At 39.0% G+C, this 20,708-nt stretch overlaps 2 long non-coding RNA genes across 2 annotated transcripts in view; one reads left to right on the forward strand and one right to left on the reverse strand.

Moving 5' to 3' along the window:
* Positions 1–1,628: 1,628 nt before the first annotated feature.
* LOC112652613 (uncharacterized) overlaps positions 1,629–20,708 on the reverse strand; it is a 31,192-nt gene continuing 12,112 nt past the window's right edge. The window contains exons 2-4 of the long non-coding RNA XR_003131597.3: positions 5,194–5,423; positions 3,318–3,556; positions 1,629–2,106 (exon numbers count right to left, since the gene is read on the reverse strand). This is a non-coding gene — a long non-coding RNA (uncharacterized LOC112652613). The remainder of the gene's footprint in view (positions 2,107–3,317; positions 3,557–5,193; positions 5,424–20,708) is intronic.
* Positions 8,240–17,993, forward strand: LOC125753396 (uncharacterized). Its single transcript, XR_007405115.1, has 3 exons — positions 8,240–8,394; positions 13,759–13,964; positions 17,845–17,993. It is a non-coding gene; the product is annotated as an uncharacterized LOC125753396 (long non-coding RNA).

Below are 20,708 nucleotides of genomic sequence, written 5' to 3' on the forward strand. Positions count from 1 at the left end.
TTGTTCTCTGGTCCAATATCTGAGGTCCAGGTGTGATTATTCCAAAATAGAAGTTCTTTTGTGTTACAGGGAAAGCACACTGGATGAAAAAATCATGCAAATAAAAGCTACAGCATAGGGAATGTAGTCAATGGTGTTGTGATAGTGTTGTATGGGCACGAATGGGAGCTACACACTCCTAAGCACAGATTTGCTGAATCACTATGTTGTACACTTGAAACTAATGTAACATGCATGTCAACTATATTCAAATTTTAAAAAGAAAGAAAGGGAAGGAAGTGTACTGAACTAAAAGGGTCAAAAGGCCTAGGTCCAAGCCCTGGTTCTGGCTCTGTATGGCTTAAAACCCTTTTCAGAGGAAGTTACCACGTGATGTAGGGTAGCGTTTCCACCCTGTGGGATGAATTTGTGTACTGTGTAGACATTCATCCAGCAAAAAAATAATACTGACCCACATCAAAAGTTATTTGAATTTCAATTAACTTCTAATTTGCATGATGAGGTCACCTCAAGTTTGTGTTACCAGGTCTTTTTTCTTTTAAGATTTATTTATTTATTCATTTGACAGAGAAAGAGAGCAAGAGTGCGCATAAGCAGGGGGAGGGGCAAGCAGAGGGAGAGGGAGACTCCTCACTGAGCAGGGAGCCCGACAAGGGGCTTGCTCCCAGGACCCCGGGATCACGACCTGAGCCAAAGGCAGGCGCTCAGCCAACTGAGCCACCCAGGCCTCCCTGTTACTCAGCCTTTAACATCTCTTTTAACATTGGCTATTCTTTTTTTTTCTTTTTAATTGTGCTAAAATACACAATATAACATTTACCATGTTAATCTTTTTTTTTTTTTTTGTAAAGTAGACTCCACACCCAATGTGGAACCCAACACAGGGCTTGAACTCATGGCCCTGAGATCAAGAACTGAACTGAGATCAAGAGTCTGATACTTAGTCAGCTGAGTCATCCAGGTGCCCCCTCGTGTTAACCATTTTTAAGAGTACAGTTCTGTGGCATAAACTGCATTCACATTGCTTGCTACCATTACCACCATCTATCTGCAGAACTCCTTTCATCTGAAAAAACTGAAACTCTGGAGCACATGAGTGGCTCGGTGGTTGAGCATCTGCCTTTGGCTCAGGTCACGATCCTGGGGACTGGGATCGAATCCCACATCAGGCTCCCCTCATAGAGCCTGCTTCTCCCTCTGCCTCTCTCTCTGTGTCTCTCATGAATAAATAAATATTTTTTTTAAAATAAAGTACTAAAATAAATAAATATTTTTAAAAAAAGAAGAAGAAAAACTGAAACTCTGTTCCCATTCTTCACTCCTCCTACCCCTGGCAATCACCACTCTCCTTTCTGTCTCCATGAACTGGACTACCCTAAGAACCTCATGTAAGTGGGATCATACAGTACTTGTCCTTTTGCGACTGGCTTATTTCACTTAGCAGAAGGCCCTCAAAGTTCATTCATGTGGTAGCTCGTGTCAGAATTTCTTCTTAAGCATGAATAAAATTCCATTGTATGTGTATATACCACTGTTTGTTTGTCCAGGCATCCACCAGTGGATACAATGGATACATCTATCATCCAGATACTCTGGTTACTTCCATCTTGTTTCTATTGCAAATAATGCTGCTGTTAACATGGTCATAACATTGGCCATGCTTCCCTCTTAATAAAGAGGTAGTAAGGCCCAGGCCTGTCTTTAGTAGACTCCTAAGCATCTAGCTGGAATTTAATAACATTTAAGAGCCTTGTCTTGTTTTTATTGTATTCGTTTTTATGGTTTTATTTTTATGGCAAGTACATTCGTCTATAAGGGCTGCTATAACAAGGAACCACAAACTGGGTGATCAAAAAAATAATAATAATTTACTGCCATGTAGTTTAGGAGGCTAGAAATCCAAAATCATGGTGTTGGCAGGGTCTTGCTTCATCTGGGACTCAGGGTAGACTTCTTCCTCGCCTCTGATAGCTTCCTATGGTGACTAGTAATCCCTGACGTTCCCTGGTTTACCATCAGCCCTGTCTCTGCTTCCCATCGCACATGGCCATCTTCACATTGTCTTCCTTTTGTGTATGTCTGTGTCTGTGTCCAAATTTCCCCTTTCTAGAAGGAAACCATCAGACTAGATTAGGACCCATCCTAATAATTTCATTTTAACTTGATTATCTCTGTGGTCTCTTAATTTCTAAATAATGTCATATTCTGAGGGAATAGGGGTTAGAACATCAACATATCTTTTGTGCAGGGGGTGGGAGACACAATCTAACCCATAATAGCAAAGAAAATTGGTTTTCCATTTACATGGTGATATAGAGCTGTAGAATCTAAATCTCATAGTGAGTAGATATCCATTATTAAATAAAGATGAACAAGCTCTCCTTTAAGAGGCAGAGATTGCACATGATTTCTCTTGAATTTCCATTTTCCATTTCGCTCCCCCCACAAAATTATATCGTAATGCAGTGGTTTTTAACCACTGGTGATTTTGTGCCACAAGGAACTTTTGGCAATAGCTAGACATTTTTTGTTGTCATAACTTGGGGAGTTGGGGGGTATGCTACTCATGTCTAGTTGGTAGAAGCCAGGAATGCTAATTATTCTTAAGAACACAGGAAAGCAACAACAGAGAATTAACTGCCCCATAATGTATTGTGGTTAAGAGACCTGACTCCACCTAATACATTCTTATGCCTGAAAGTCTTTATAACCCTACTCACTGCAATAAAAATATGCTTATAAGAATCAAAATACATTTTTGCTATAGACTATATGTTTGTGTCCCCCCCAGATTCATAGGTTCTAGTCCTAACTACAGTGTGATGGCATCATTTGGGAAGTGATTAGGTCATAAGAGTGGATTCATATTCTTATAAAAAAGATTTCAGAGAGATCGCTCATCCCTTCCACCATGTAAGGACACAGTAAGAAGATGGCTGTCTATGAACCAGGAGTGGGTCTTCACCAGACTCTCAATGGGCCTGCATCTTGATCTTGGACCGCCTTGCCTCTAGAACTGTGAGAAATAAATCTCTGTTGTTTGCAAGCCATCTAGTCTAAGGTATTTTTCTTATAGCAGCCTGAACAGACTGAAACAATTTTTATTACCCATGACTGTAAAGTTCTAGGTGTTAAGATTTTTTTCAATTATTAGTATATCATTGTATCAGTATACAATTAATAAAGAAAAAACAAAAAACTATTAAAAATCATGATAGATTTTAAACTTAAAAAGCTCTACTGGACTATCCTAATAAGAGCACTACTGCTGATCATTTTTAAGTTAATTAATGTATCCATGGGTGAATATTATTTACTTGTTGCATGAGGCAGATTTAGTACTAGTTCCATTTTTATTTTTCATTTTTGTAGATGCCAGCTCTGAAAAACCTTGTTGACATAAGTAGATGGGAATGAGAGTTTTGTTATGGCGACATCGATCATCAATCCTTGAATTCATTTGAGCTCTACCTCAAAATCCACATAGTGATTTCTCCTTGGTTATTATTTTTGGTGATCAATGTTGAAAATTCCATTAGGTCTCTCTTCAATTTTGCTGAAATAAAAATAGAGAAATTCCTGCTTTGCAAAGGGAATTGTTACCCAAACAATACGTAAGCTGATATTTCAAATTGTTTAGACTCCAGAGATTTTTATCCTCCAGAGCAAGCCCTCGCAGTAAGAGTAGGACAGGGAGAGAAGAGAAGGGGAGACCGTGTCTGTCCCCAGGTAGACTCATATTAGTAAAGAATACCTACGGAAGGGGCGCCTCATGGCTCAGTCAGTTGTTAAGATTGACTCTTGGTTTCTGTTCAGGTCATGATCTCAGGCTCATGAGATCAAGCCGACACCTGGCTCTGCCCTGAGAGGGGAGTTTGCTTGAAGACTTTGTCCCTCTTCCCCTCACCCCTCTCTCTTTCTCTCTGTCCCACAAGTAAATAAATAGATCTTTAAAAAAAAAAAAAAGAATACTATGGAAGTTGAGAATCTGGAAATTAATTGCCTTACCAGTATTTTTGCTTAGTTTCCTGTATAAAGTCTTCATTTGCTGCTTTGAAGATCACTAATATAAAATATCCTTTTAAAATACACTTATATGGGCGCCTGGGTGGCTCAGTTGGTTAAGCATCTGCCTTTGACTCAGGTCATGATCCCAGGGTCCTGGGATTGAGCCCTGCATCAGGCTCCCTGCTCAACAGGGAGCTTGCTTCTCCCTCTCCTTTTTTCCCTGCTTGTGCTCTCTCTCTCACACAAATAAATAAATAAATAAAATCTTAAAAAATATATATATATATATACTTATGTAAAACACACCAAAAAAGTGAATCAATTTAAAAATATTTAATATTTTTTAAAAATAATAATAAATAAATAAACATATTTAATATTTAAATATTTTAAATATTTTAAGTTCTTAACCAAGAAATAAAGCTAATACATGCAATGAAATAAAGTATTTCAGTAATAAAGTAATACATGCAATGGAAACTTTAATGGTGGGCAAATGACTGAAGCATAGGAAATCCTGCCACGATGGATAAAGCATAGGCTTTGACATCACACAAATACAAATTTGAATTTTAGGGACCTTGCACAAATCACTTTACCACTCTGAGTCTCAGTTTCCTCATCTGTAAAAAGGCAATGAAACCTGTTTTATAGGTTGTTTCTAAGGGCTGAATAAAATACTATATAGAAAAATGCTCTGTAAACTATAAAAGAAAGTTATAAGGCCTTGTTTAAAGTGATGTTGGAGGGGTGCCTGTGTGGCTGCCTTCTGCTCAGGTCATGATCCGGGGTCTGGGATCAAGCCTACTTGGGGCTCCTAGGGGAGCCTGCTTCTCCCTCTCCCTCTGCCAGTCCCCCTGCTAATTCTCTCCCTCTCCCTCTCTCAAAAAAATAAATAAAATCTTAAAAAAAAAAACCAAAGTGATGTTAGAGTGTTTCTTCTCCTCCCCACCCTCAATATTAATTGAATTAATAACAAACATCTCCGTAGAGGAGTATCTCCCCCTTGGGCCTGAGTTCTGAGATGATTATCCAGATTCAAAAGTTGGATTCTAATATCAGAAAAAGACGACCCAAAAGTTAAATCCACAGGTTCTTATTAGCATTTTTTTTATTCCCTTGCTAAATATAACAATTGTGTCCTTAAACCATAAGACTTCAGCGAATACTAAGGTTGCTTCCTACCTTAGAATGCAAAGAAATTGCAGGAGAAATAGATTTCCTGTGTAAGTACGTGCCTGGGAAGTTCCTACATCCGACCATCTCTCCGCACATTCTCTCCTGGATGACAAGTGCTCTGCTCCATTCCCAGTGCCTTATCTCACAGTTGCCATGCACATTTGAGGTTTTTATTTGCTGTTTATGGTATTATTAAGCACTTACAATATACGGAATTGTTCCTTATGGGCTGAAGGCTGAAAAAGAAAGTTTCCAATGAAAACCAGTCTTGTGATTCAAAGGCTTTGTGCAAATTAAAAGAGCAAAGTGCTTGAATAGGTCAACATAAAAATGAATGCTTGTACAGTTTCTAGAAAAATCATCAGAGAGCTATCAAACAGGAGATAATGAAAGATTTTCAGAGCATCTAAACAAAAAATACAGAGACTGTAAAATGTTGGTACTGTTTATGCACTTCTTTCCTTGGTTACAATGTTCCTATATTTAAAAATGGGATTTTTTAGGTTCGCCTGGGTGTTGAGTCATTAAGCATCTGCCTTCTGCTCAGGTCATGATCTCAGTGTCCTGGAGCCTTGCATCAGGCTCCCTGCTCAGGGGGAGGGGGAGTCTGCTATTCCCTCTTCCTCTGCCTCCCCCCAACCCCACGTGCTCGGTTTCTCCTGTGTGCGCACTCTCTCTCTCCCTCAAATAAATAAAATCTTTAAAAATTAATTGAAAAAATTAAAATGGGATTTTCTAAAACATTGTGCTGAGACAGCATATTAGCAACAGATCTTTTATCACATGTAAGATTTTTTACCCCAAAACGGTACTGAGGCTATTAAGCTATGTCGTAAAATAACCCCAAAATGGTATTTTTAAGATTTTTTTATGTCACATTTTATAACAACATATAAAATGAAAACATTTTGCTTAATCTTAGTATGCTTTGTTCTTTGTAAAATGCAATGATTTAATTTTTTCCACTCTTATTATTCTTCCTGTTATAAACTTGTTTAATGCAATAAATTAAATTTATATCATTTCTTGCAGTATTAATGTGTTCAGGAGACATTGTTTAGCTGCTTCCTTTAATCCAAGCACATGTTGGCTGCCTTGAGTTCTTGTGGATATTCAGTCAAAATATATTCTAATTTTAAAAGTGTTCTGAGGTAAAGTAAGTTTGGTATATGAAATTCGACATTTAAAATCCGCTGGTGTTAAGATTTGGCTAGATATGAAAAGAACACGAGAAAATATTCACGATCAACTGTCTCCTGAAAAACTATAGAATAACATCAACAGTAATTTTGTTTTTTAAAGACTATATGTTTGTATACTAAAAAGCAAGAAAATCCCCTCCAAATTGTTAGCAATAGCTACTTGGGGACCGGGGGGCTGAAAATGAGAGAGGATGTCAGAGAATTTTCAGATTTTTATACACATTTTTATTAAATATATTTAATGTGCAGGCATTATTTTTCTGACTTACACTTTATTTTTAATTACAATCAACAGTGAATGTAGTTTTAGCAGTAGCAAAACTAAGTCGATTATGAGAGTTACTTTTAAAAGGGAGTCTCGGGACACCTTGGTGGCTCAGTGGTTAAGCATCTGCCTTTGGCTCAAGGTGTGATCCTGGAGTCCCTGGATCGAGTCCCACATGAGGCTCCCTGCATGGAGCCTGCTTCTCCCTCTGCCTGTGTCTCTGCTTCCCCCCTCTCTCTCTGTGCGTCTCTCATGAATAAATAAATAAAATCTTTAAGAAAAAATAAAAGGATTAAAAATAATAATAATACAAAAAATAAAAGGGAGTCTATCCCACCAATATATTTGAAATGTTGCCTGCTTTAGCCGTGGAGGAATTTGAGACCATCTCCTCCAACATCTACTCCAAACTCTGAGTCCAGGAGCTGCCTGCCTCCCCAGGGACCACATGTCGTAGGAATGCAAGGCTTGATGCATTAGCACTTTGTTAGCATCCTCTGTGTTCAGGAGCCAAAGTGCTGCACAGAACTCCAGGGCAAGCTTTTCAGAAGAGAATCTCCATTTCCGCTCACTCAGAATGAAAGAAAAGTCATTTCGTTCAGTTTAGAAATGTTTAGATAATTCTTAGTTTATAGGGTTCCAGTTTGAATTGCTTTATTTCCCTGCTTTAGCCTTGATTTCTCTAACAACACTGTTTCTGCTCTGTAGAATAGGTTCTGCAGGCTCTGTTCTCCACGTTTCTTGGTAAAGTGTCTCCCAAACTCATCTGGTCACACGCATCACCAGACACATTTGTTAAAAATAAGATCCCAAGGCCCCATCACCGACCTGTTTGGTTAGGACCCCTGAAGCCATTCTAGGTCACCCAGGTGACTCTTAGGATCAGGTGAATGTGAAAAATGTTGCCTCAGTTTAATAAATATCTAGCTGGGTCTTAAATTTTTATGACCAGATGTGTCCTAGAGATGCTCTAGGCCAGTGGCTCTAAACTTAGAACCTCAGAATTATCAGAGCATTCGTTAAACCACAATGGTGAGGTTCCATTCCCACTTTCTGATACAGTCAATCTGCAATTGTGGGATTGAAGGATTTGCCTATAAGTTCCCATATGATGCTGCTGCCGGCCCCAGGGATGACTCTGAGAACCACTCAAGTCCAGTTGCTTTCCCCCTGTTTTAACCACAAGCCACAATGGGAGAAACATTTCACATTGGACCCCGTGCCCACACGTGTTGACCTGAAAAGTTTCATAGAAAAATACTCATTCTTGCTATTCTTGCTATGAGCAGTACACTCGGGTATTTTATATTTTACTTCACTCTTTAAAAATCCACTAAATGAATTGCACGTCCCAGCAATAGGCTGCAGTCAGCAATTTGAAAAAAAAAAAACCTAAAGCTAACCTAATCTTTGAAAGGTTTAGATCAGTGACACACTTTTTTGATCACATGCATTAAAAGTAAAACATTTTTGAGCATGCACTCGCCAAATTTGTACGTTTGTAAATTATATACTTGTACTCTCATGATCCATATATAAGATATTAGTAGAGCTTCATATTTTCCTTTACATTTCAGATGGGGGAAAAATGCAAATAAAGGTTCTGACACTTCTTCCGGCTTCTGAGTATATCATCTTCCCAAACTACTCCACCTTGGAGACTCAGACGCCCAGAAACTTCCAATGCCACACAACTGGCTTCTGATAAGGCAATTTTGTTTTGTTTAAAGGACTTAAAAAGTAAGTAGATGCTGGTTAAATAATGAGTGGCTTTTTTTTTTTTTGCTCCTTTTTTAAAAATCTGCAAAAGGTATAGGAAGATATGTGAATACCATACCACTTTTTTAAAAAGGCTACCAACTTTCATATGATGTAATTTCACAGAAGCATTAAATGTGATACATGGTGGTGACCTATGAGATGAGTACCTATGAGATGAGTACCTATGAGATGGGCTTTTCTAAAATGATGAGACTGGTTCCAGTGTCCCCACTACTTTCTAGTTACAATGACAACTGTGCCAGAGAGTTGGCTACATTTCATCTGAACAATGAGACCCTCATGGAGAAGTTCTGCCCATAGCTGGGATCTGGCTCCTAATTTTCTTGTGTCCAGTTCCTGGTAAATAAGGAGAAGTATGCTACAGACATTGGGCCATTTCCCCCTCTTTGTGGTAAGCTGTAGTGACTGAAACTTTTGGATCCCCCAAGAGGCAGGAAGCAGGATCTGCTGTTACTCTATGTTCCGAGAAGAGAAATTTTATCTTTGTTCCTGTCATAGAACATCTTCATAAGGCTCTAATTAGGCAGCATGCATGTGACCCACTATGGCTCTCACACATGCGCAGACAATACATTTGATTGGCAATAAGACTCAGAATAATTATGTGGCCACTAGAATTAATTATAACTTTCAAACATGATGGGATGAGAAACCCCTAACTTAAAAAAAAAAACCAGAAAGCTATCTGACTGCTTGTGAATAGTAAATATCTTACCCCAAAAGACACTTGTAAAGTTACAGAGGGAAGTTAAAAAAAAAAAAAAAAAAACTCAAAGGATTTCTTTATATGAGCTGGGAAGATCTTACAAGTTTGATGGGGAAAAAAAAAATCTTCACTTGAAAATTGAACTCTGAGGTTTGCCAATAAAACACAAATCCCAGTTCCGAAAGAGGATGCTTGAAGGTTAATCAGCCTCTGAAAGAGCTCTATGGGATTGCTGACCTGGGTACCCTCCGTGCATAGGGACAAGAAGGACCAACAAGGGGCTGGCCCCTGGACCCACAGCCCGACTGGGCTCCTATTCCGTGTTTCAGCTCAGCCTTCATCCGCTCTGTGTTTCACTCTGTGTAGCTGTCTCTCTCTGCCTCTCTTCCTCTTTCTCTTTTTTTTTTCTGTTTTTTTTTTTCTACTTCATCTCGCCCATCCTCCAGCTGGCCATAATGTAGCAAGAAATGTAAATATGTTTACTTTTGTTAAACTTATTTAAAATATACATGTTTCCGATTTTAATTTTAAAAGTGATCCATCGAACACCTGATGGTTCTCCTCCAAAAATTATGTTTGCTTTGAGTTTGCATGTGGTCTCTGATCTATGAGATTTTATTCCCTAAGATATCAGGGGCTCATTCACAAGAGGAAAAAAAATTCTCTGTGCTCCCAATTTAGATTACGGAATCGCTCGCATTCCCTATCAAGCAGAAGACACTGGAAATACTTTAATTATTTTTGTTTGGTCTCCACCTGGTGGTTGGAAATCAAAACACAAGCCATTAATGGAACTGGAAAAACCAATTGTTTCAATTCCTCTTTCGGGTATATGAGATCAAATTCTTTAATGAGAAAATGTTTTCAAACTGGAAAGAAAAAGTAATTAAATATGAAAAATTTTAAAGACTGATCAATGCCTTTCTTTTTTTTAATTATTTCTTTTTCTTCTTCTTTTTCTTCTTTTTCTTCTTCTTCTTTTCTTCTTCTTCTTCTTCTTCTTCTTCTTCTTCTTCTTCTTCTTCTTCTTCTTCTTCTTCTTCTTCTTCTTCTTCTTTTCTTCTTCTTCATTGCTTCTTTATAGGAACCAAGAATGGGGAAGGCATCTTAATTTTTCAACTCCTGGGATTACTTTCTACCAGAGTCTGATAGTCTCCCAAACCACCAATCTTCATCTAAAAGTGCCCCAGGATATGTTTATAGTTTTTAATGGAGATCCAAAATTTGTAACTCAAAACACACAGCATTGAAAGTCCTACTGGTGTATAAGTCTTATTCTTGTTGAAAACACCAACAAATAAATGAACAAATAAATATCTTTGGAAGACCACCACGTTTCGAATGCAGGGAGCATATATACTGCATAGTGAGCCTCCAATGCTAATTTTTCTCTTATCCTTTTATTCTGTGTTCCTGGTATGCAATATTTTCTTTCATTCTACAAATATGTTGAATGAACACTCTGTTAAATACAGGCCCTTATATGAGGGCCTATGGAGCCTTCTCACAGAAACTTATGATGCTTCCTCATATCACAATCATAACTAAATAATTAATGGTGTAATTACTTCGATTCTTATAAGTCTCCTTTTTTTTTAAATTTTTATTTATTTATGATAGGCACACAGTGAGAGAGAGAGAGAGAGAGGCAGAGGGAGAAGCAGGCTCCATGCACCGGGAGCCTGACGTGGGATTCGATCCCGGATCTCCAGGATCGCGCCCTGGGCCAAAGGCAGGCGCTAAACCGCTGCGCCACCCAGGGATCCCTCTTATAAGTCTCCTAGTTAGGGTCTATGAAGTTGCCATAAACTCTGAATTAGTGAATACCGAACCGCTGTTCCTAGAAGTATAGAGTTAGGTTCCTGCCAGACTCGGATCACATTTTCATCAACTGATGGATATATAATGTTGTGTGCCGTGTATTTCCTTTAAAGACGCCTTTTTGGGACACCTGGATGGCTCAGCAGTTGAGCATCTGCCTTCGGCTCAGGGCGTGACCCTGGGGTCCTGGAATCAAGTCCCGCATTGGGATCCCTGCATGGAGCCTGCTTCTCCCTCTGCTTGTGTCTCTGCCTCTCTCACTGTGTCTCTCATGAATAGATAAATAAAATCTTTAAAAAATAAATAAAGACACCTTATTTAATATATCTTGTCGATTCGTTAAGATTGGACCCATACAACTCATGCCTGAACGAGGCTCATCTAACACGCATGCATTTTCTCCATGGGGCACATCACGGCCTTCTTGCACTCAGAGCACCAGACAGCACCTCAATGCTGCACTTAAAGTTCATTTCAAACAGTAGAATCACCCACAAAAAGCACAAAAATGCAAAAATAGTGGCCCTAAGAGGCCATGAAAAAGACATTGTTCCGAGTATGAGTACTGAAACAAGAAGACAGCAGTCACCTTGTTCAACTTCAACTGGAAACATGTGCCTCACAACACAAATTTTTTGAAGCCCTGCATGTCTAATAATGACTATGAAAGCATGGCAAGCATTGATTTGGGGGTTACAGATAGATTTTAGGAAATAGGCTGTTATGGACTAAATTGAGACTTCGCAAAATTTATATGTTGAAGCCCAAACTCCCAATGTGACTATATATAGGGCTAGGGCCTTTAAGGAGGTAATTCAGATTAAATGAGATCATAAGGGTGGGGCCTTGGGACACCTGGGTGGCTCAGTGGTTGAGTGTCTGCCTTTGGCTCAGGTTGTGATCCCCAGGTCCTGGGATCAAGTTCCGCATCGGGCTCCCCACAGTGAGCCTGCTTCTCCCTCTGCCTAAATGTCTCTGCCTCTCTCTTTCTGTGTCTCTCATGAATAAATAAATAAAATCTTTAAAAAAAAAAAAAGGGTGGGGCCTTAACCCAATAGGACCGGTGCTCTCATAAGAAGAGGAAGAGACACCCTCTCTCTGTTTTTGCAGGTGGTTAGAGAAAAGGTCGTGTGAGGACATAATGAGAAATTGGTCATCAGCAAGCGAGGAAGAGAGACTTCACCAAAAATGGAATTTTCCAGCACTTTGATTTTGGACTTGTAGCCTCTAGGACTCTGAGAAAACAAATTTCTATTTAAACGTCCCCTCTGTAGTATTTTGTAATGGCCCTAGCAGGCAAATTTGCAAATACAGGATCCACAAGAACTGACTGTGTTTCTGAGGAGGATCGACCGTATTTTTTTTTTAACATCAGCCTCCCTGCTGAATTGTAAGCTACATGAGGGCAGGAACTGTGGCTCTGCTTGTTCACTGTAATTTCTCGAAGCACAGTGCCTTATCTGTACTAAATACTTAATAAATCTATCGTGAACAAATGGATAAATGCAAGGTTTGATATACAGTTTCATGTCCAATGTCTTTCCTTGCCCTCCCATTGTTCTTGTTCTTTTAATGTACTATCATTATATTTTTCATATATTCTATTTTTTCATATTTTATTATTGCAGAGAGATCAGAATGAGTCCTATGAAATGATGGCATCTTGTATTCACTATCTTCCTGGCAGCAGCTGTGACATAGTTGTCACGGCCCGTGCGTTAATGAACTTGGTCATGGCTGTCCATATTACCTTCACTTCTGTTGAGTTGTGTGCATTGTCCTACTAGATGTGTTAAGCTTTATTGCCTTTCAGAGTGTCTTCAAAATCTTTACACTACGATTCAATACTGAAACAAAAAGTCATTGTCTACCAAGGAAGGCCTCGTGGTATAGGTGTGGGACTTAAGTCTGATATTTGTAGAGCAAATATTTGTTGTTGGAGGAGTTACTGCGGCTCTATAGTTTCTTTCCTTTTTAAAAAAATACGTTTTAAAGATTTTATTTATTCATTTGATGTGGGAGAGAGAGATTGAGAATGAGAGAACAAGAGGAGGGAGAGGGAGAAGCACACTCCACTGAGCAGAGAGCCCCACCAAGGGGCTTGATCCCAGGACCTGAGTTCAACCAGTTGAGCCACCGAGGTGCCCCGCAGCTCTACATTTTCTTGCAAAGCAACAAGCAAGGGCTTTAGGAGACTTAAGAAAGGAAGATATCCATGAACAGATGAAGAGAAGTTCCATTCTGTTAAGGAGGTCTGTGTAAAGATTGCTTGTCAACTTGCTACCCCAAAATTGGTGTACAACCAGCAGCAGCAGCAGCAGCAGCATCTGGAAGCTTATTAGCAATGCAGAATTTCAGCTCCATCCCAGACCTACTGAATCAGAATCTGCATTTTAACAAGACTCTCAGGAGATTCGTGTGCCCAGTCAAGTCTGAGAAGCACTGGCATTTCGCACACCAAGATACGCACCTGAATGAATTTGGAGATCTTGCCAAGTGATGAAAGAATTGTCAAAGTAACGAGAGGTTTGTGTGCTCAGTTATTGCATAAGGACTTCAGCTTTGCCACAGCCTAATTGGCAGCGTTCTTTTTCATTCTTAGTGATTCGTAAAATAATGGTCCTTCCTACAAACAGTGGCATCTTAGATTTGAGGGAATACGGCTAGTATTAGTTCAAGACCTTAGTTTTGCTCTAAGTTATCATGGTCACAGGTGTGGAGACCCAAGTGGAGCTAATTTATCACAATTTACAGTCACTCAAGCAGCAAACTCTCAAATCAATAATGTTTTTCAGTTTCAGCTCCTGGAAAAGCTCAGATTAAAGCATCAGTGGAGCAGAGAGAGAGACAAAAGGCCCTTCTCTGGGAAGAAGCAAAATAATAAGCCACATCTTCACAAGTGATCAAAGTCCATGCAAGAAATGCTTCTATGACTAAAGATTGATGGGAGATTTGAAAGAAAGGAAGAAGAAATATGTACAGATGCTCTTTACCTTGACAGGTGAATCTTTTTAAATGTTTCAATTAGAAAATTTTATGATGTTCCTCTTTTATTCATTCTGGCCCACAACGGGGGGAGGGGAATAGTAAGTAAAATGAACAGAATTGGGGGGAAATGGAATAACTGGCTTATTATTAAGAGTGATTGTTTTTCTTAATCATTTCTGAGTTTTTACAGGTTCATACATAGGTAAATACAAAATGTATGCAAATATATTCATTTGAAGCCCTCAGATGCTTTGCTTGATATTATGGAGGTTAATTTAAAGCCTGTGGGCTCTGAAACTGACTACCAAGGTTCATAGCCCAGCACCAGCACTTACTCATTGTGTGACTTTGGGAAAGCTACTTAACCTCTCTGACTCAGTGCTGTCATTTGAAAACAGAAAAAAATCAAAATCGTTTTAAAGACAAATGTGCAAAGCACTTAGAATAGTGTCTTGCATATAATGAGTGGCCAATAACTGTGAGATGTGGTTCTTTCTGATATTAATATTCTTAGCCTCGAGCATTAATTCTTAGTGTATGGTCCCTAGAATAGCAGCATTGGCATCACCTGGGAATTTGTCAGAAATGCAAATTCTCTGAGTTCAACCCAGACCTACTCAATCAGATATTCTGGGAGTGGGGCCTCCATCCCTTTGCTTCAACCTGCCCTTCAGCTGGTTTGATGCAGACTAAAATTTGAGAGTAGCTGACATAGGGGACTAGCCCTATAGTTGTGGTGATGAAGTTTAGATTCCTAACTCTTCAGCTTCCTGCTCTTTAGCTTTTTAGCATGATGGAAAGAGCCAGTGGAGACAGCAAGTCAATTTAGAGTCTTGTGCAGGCCTACTCTGAAAGCTTGATAACACTGCACTTAAGTTAGAAGGAGCAAGGGATTGAAAAGCAGAGTGTAGTAAAGATCACGCTGCATGAAGAAGAGAAGCCAAGTCCACAGGAAGCCAAAGTCCCCAAAGTACTTAAAGGACAGCTAGAAAATCCGATGGTAAGAGTGTAACAGTAACACGTGATTACAGCTACTGCAGTGAATAAGCAGGTAAGAAGGCAAAATGAGCCAGAGAAAAGATGAAATGGCCAGAGATGTCAAAGCAGCTAAATTGTGTTGTATTAACACTTCCCTAGCTCACAGTGAGCCCTACTGTGAATTTTGTTTAGTTATTCTTTGGGGACAGGTGCCTTTAAAATCGAGGTCACTGGTGATCAACATATTGACAAGGTCTGTGGCTAACTACTAAGGCTGCTGCATTTGCTACCTTCTAGGGTCTGGGGATGAATTCCTTCCTGGAAATGTGTGATTAGTTTCCTTGGTTATCTGACCTGGGTTAGTTGGACATTGGCTGTCATTCTTTTGATGCACTTGACTTATATTTGCTTCCCTTGGTGATGATGAAGAATGGCCACTGGAAATGATTTAAAGTAGAGTTTACTGAACTCTAGACAGGGGCTGAGGAGTTGATTAGAGACTCAAAGTGATGTGTCCAAATGCTGCTTTTTCATTTTTTGTGGCCTTGGAGGAAATTTTGCTTTGTAGCATCTAAATTTCACAAAAGAGTATCAAGAAGGCCCTCTCCATCCCATGTCTCTCTCCCCTCCCACACACCCCCAACGCTGCCAAGCCAGGAGTAACCCTATCTTTTCATCTCCTGTTAGATCTAGAAATTTCACTGTCCTAGGTAGGGCATTGAACTGATTAAAATGTAAATCCTCAGAAGATTTTTAAGATGCTTGCCTGGCCAAACTGATCACACAGTACTTTGCAAACATGCAGTATTGCATAAAATTTCAACTAGAAAGAAATAGTACCTCTAATTAAGTGTCCATATCTGATGCTGCTGTGTTAACTGTTCATTTTGTTCTCGGCTGCATTGTCCCAACTTAGCCAAATGAGTCATGTTTAGTTAGACATTAAGCACAGAATAACTGGAGACTATACCAGGTTGGTAACACAAATGATCAGAGGCCCACAAAGTCTAACCCAATGTACTGGTATGGAAAGAGTTTCTAAGGCTCTATAGCTGCTTAGAGTAAATACACTAATAACCTCTGTGGCCTAGACTCCCTTTTCTGTTTACTTTTCCTTCAAATCTATCTTGTCCCCAAACACAAAAATACTCCTTCTAGCAAAAACAAATCCCAAAAGTCAAAAGGTGGAAGCAAATCAAGTGCCAATCAGTGGATAAATGGTTCAACAAAGTGTGGTATAGACATATGGTGGTCTTAAAAAGGAAGGAGATGGGAGGCCTGAGTGGCTCAGTGGTTGAGCATCTGCCTTCGGCTCAGGGTGAGATCCTGGGGTCCCGGGATCGAGTTCCACATCAGGCTCCCTGCATGGAGCCTGCTTCTCCCTCTACCTATGTCTCTCTCTGTGTGTCTCTCATGAATAAACAAATAAAATCTTAAAAAAAAAAAAAAAGGAAGGAGATCCTGGCACATGCTATGGCATGGGTGAAACTTAAGAACGTATGTTAAAATAAGCCAGTCACCACAAGAAAAATACTATAATATGATCCATTTATATGAGGAATCTAAAGTTGTCAACTTAATAGAAACAAAGTAGAATGGTGGTTGCCAAGGTCTGAGAGGAGGGGAAGATGAGGAGTTATTGCTTAATAAATATAGAGTTCAAGTTTTGCAAGATAAAAAAATTCTGGCGGTCTGTTTCACAGCATTGCAAATGTCCTCAACACTACTAAAACGTACACTTAAAAATCAGATGGTGGATTTATGCCATGTGTTATTTACTACAATAAAAAGAAAATTCAGGGTGCTTGGGTGGCTCAGTTAGTTGGTTAAGTGTCTGCCTTTGGCTCAGGTCACGATCCTGTCCTGAGATTAAGCCCCACATCAGGCTCACTGCTCAGCTGGGAGCCTGCCTCTCCCTCTTCCCCTGCCTCTCCCTCCACTTGTGCACACATTCTCTCTCAATCTCTAATGAAAAAAATATATATACCTTTAATAAAAAAAAATTAGGCATCCCTTGAAAAAATGGCTAAAATGGTAAATTATACATATTTTACCACAATTAAAAATAAAAGGCAAAAAAAATTAGAAATAATCCAAAAGGCCAAAGTACCACATAAAAATGCTGTACTTTTTCTTTATACCTGGATTCCAAAAAAGTCCTATTAGACAGTGGCTTTTAATGGAATAATGAGAAGAAACAGAAGCTGAGGAAGAACGGTTAGCCTGACTGAAGTGCCCTCAAAATATAACCTGGGCAGTCTGCCTCAGCATCTGTTTTCGTAAATGTTGAGCTAAACAATGCTCTTGCTATGAAAAAAAGAGACAAGTTTAAAAAGAAAAAAAAACTAGTCAATCCAGGGCCCCCACTGCTGCCCTGCAGAGAGGGGACGACTGTGCCTCTGACCCTGAGCACAGCTACCATCTGGATGTGTGTGCATGAATATCCTATGAGGGATGGTCAGCAGCTGCTGCCTATTTGATCTGAGGAAGGAACCAGAAGGGGTGAGCTTGAATTTCATGGAGAGCTTTGGGGTGAATGTTTGCAAGAAACTGCTGTCTCCAGAATTAGCCAGGGAAGAGTTTTGGAGGGAGGTGCTGGAATTCTCTGGAACAAAGTTTTTCTGAAGCGTAATCCTATGCAAGGTCAAAAGGGAAAAAGCACTCAAGTCTCTTTTTATTTTCATTTTTTAAGATTTTATTTATTTATTCATGAGAGACACAGAGAGGGCCAGAGACATGGCAGAGGGAGAAGCAGGCTCCATGCAGGGAGCCTGATGGGGGACTCGGTCTAGGACCCCAGGATCATGACCTGAGCCAAAGGCAGACACTCCACCACTGAGCCACCCAGGTGCCCCTCATCAAGTCCCTTTTAACTCCATAATTCTTTTGTTAACTAAGGTGATTCATATCCTCAGGGACTTAGGCTAAAGTCAGCAGGAGCCACTGCAGTTACCCATCCACCTGAGAACAGGGAAGAAAAGTTAAAATTGGTGTCATGGAACACAACTATAGTGTGTATGTGAGCAACACACAGGAGCAGAGCCAGGCCTGAGACGAGGCTGCAATAAGGGTGAGTGTAATTTCCCCTTTTTGACTTAGATTTTAGCTACGTCCATGGTTTCAAATTTCCTACAATGAACACGTATTACTTTGCTTGGGGAAAAAAGACCCCCTTCTCAATCTGCAGCAATGCTCTCTTATTATTAATAAGTGCACAGAGATTACCCTGGCCCCCATCACAAGTGATGAAGTCACAGACCATTGTGGATTCTTTGCACTGTCAAAATTTTAACACCATATTAAAGAAACATAAAGCTGAATCTTTACTTCGCACCATGCATGAAAATAAATTCAGTTACATTATAAAATAAATGTTTTAAAACACACATAAAGAATACTAAGAAAAATAATCTTTGTATAACTGTGGATGAGAAAGGCCTTTTTTAAGATGGCACCGATGCCAAAAATCATAAGTAAACAACAGGTACATCTACACTCATAAAAATGAAAAGCCACTAAGATAGACAGTGATTCTGGAAAAATATTATTTTAAAATATGAAAATATAGATAATGTCTTTATAAATAAAGAGGGCTTAAAGCTATTTCAAAAATCACATTTTTGTTTAAAAAAAATTAAAAAGTGAAAGATCTGAACAGAAAAATCACACAATACAAATGACAAAACTATGAAAATTTGTCTTAACATTAGTACTAATAAAAATAGAAAATTAAAAGACTTCTTTTTCACATCTTGTGTTGGCAGATATTATAAACCCTTTTCTTCCATCCTATGGATTGAATTCCCACCAAAGCTGCCATGGGAGTGGTGAATGAGGGCAACTCCTACATTTGTCAAAGTCTGGTTACCATTTCCCATCACCATTGCCCACACAGGGAGACTAGGAAGTAGGGAGTTTTGATGGCAAAGGTGAGGAAGTAGATCTCAGCCAGTGGTTTAATGAAGCACCATCCCATAGAGCAACTGGAATCTTCATATAATGTTGATGGGTGTGTTTATTAATAGAAGCACTTACAAAAACTGTTTGACAGTGTCTATGAAAGCTAAATTTACGCATACCCTATGACTCAGCATTTCCACTTCTTGGTATGTACACAACAGAAGTGAGTCCTTAATGCGTACCCAGGTTCAGCCCAAGTAATGTACAAGAATGTTCATAATTTCAACAGCCCTTTGTGATAGAAACACTTAACACACTAGGAATAGAAGGGAACTTCCTCAACCTGATTAAAGACATCTACAAAAAATTCACAGCTTATTCTTAATGGTGAAAAACTGAGTGATTTTTTCCTAAGACCAAGAAGAGAACAAAGATGTCCAGTCTCAACACTTCCATCCAACATTTTATTGATTGCACTGTTCTAGCCAGAGCAGTTAAGCCAGAAAATGAAATAAAAGACATGCAGATTAGAAGGAAGTATAGTTATCTCTATTTGCAGACGGCATGATCTTATATGTGGAAAATCCTAACTATGAGAATTAATAAATGAGTTCAAAAAGGTACAGGATACAAAAATCAATATATAAAAATTAATTATATTTCTATACATCTGCAATGAGCCAACATAAAATGAAATGAACAATTCTATTACAATAGCATCAAAAAGAAAAAAATGGTTACAAATAAATGTAACAAAAATGTAAGACTTAGACGCTGACAACTACAAAACACTATAGAAAAGAAATGAAAGAAAACCTAATTAAACCTATGTAAAGACATCATGTTTTCATGGGTCGGAAGACTTAATATTGTTAAAAAGGCAGCATTCTCCACCCTGATCTACCGATTCAAGGCAAAAAATTCAAAGTAGTAAGTGGCTTCTTTGCAAAAATTTAAAAATTCATATGGAATTGCAAGGGACCAACAATAGCAAAAACAATCCTTATTTTTTTAAAAGATTTTATTTATTTATTCATGAGAGACAGAGAGAGAGAGAGAGAGAGAGGCAGAGACACAGGCAGAGGGAGAAGCTGGCTCCACACAGGGAGCCCAACATGGGATTCGATCCTGGGTCTCCAGGATCACGCCCTGGGCTGAAGGCAGTGCTAAACCGCTGAGCCACCCAAAGGCTGCCCCAAAACAATCTTTAAAAAGACAAAGTTGGACAACTCAAACTTCTAGATTTCAAAACTTACAACAAAGCTACAATAATCAAGGCAATGTGGTACTGGTGTAGAGTAGACATGCTAAATCAATGAAGTAGAACTGAGAGTCCCAGAAATAAACCCTCAAGATTACAGTCTATTGGTTTTTAACAAGAGTCCCAAAAAGACTAAATAGGAATAGAATAGTCTTCAGTAAATGATGCCAGGACATGTTGATATCCACATACAAGAGCATCTCCCCCTCCACCTCACAACATCAACAAAAGTTAACTAAAAATTGGATCAAACACCTAAATGTAAGATCTGAAACTGTAAAACTCTTAAAATGATTCAGAGACATAAGACTTTCTGGCTTGTTTCTTAGACATGACACCTAAAGCTAAGTAGCAAAGGGCAAAATAAATGAGGTGGACACCATTAAAATGAAAAACTTTTGTGCTTCAAAGGACATTATCAAGAAAGTGAAAAGAAAATCCACAGAGTGGGTTGAAACTTTGGCAAATCCTATATGTGATAACAGACTTCTGTGACTTCTGCGTAGCATGTGCAAGAAACTACTACAACTCTGTGATAAAAAGGCAAACAACTAATTTTTTTTTTTTAAATAGGCAAAGGATCTGAATAGACATTTCCCCAAGGGAAGATACAGAAAT

Source organism: Canis lupus, chromosome 23 (assembly GCF_003254725.2).
Source record: "Canis lupus dingo isolate Sandy chromosome 23, ASM325472v2, whole genome shotgun sequence".
In the NCBI taxonomy this organism is placed as follows: Eukaryota; Metazoa; Chordata; class Mammalia; order Carnivora; family Canidae; genus Canis; species Canis lupus.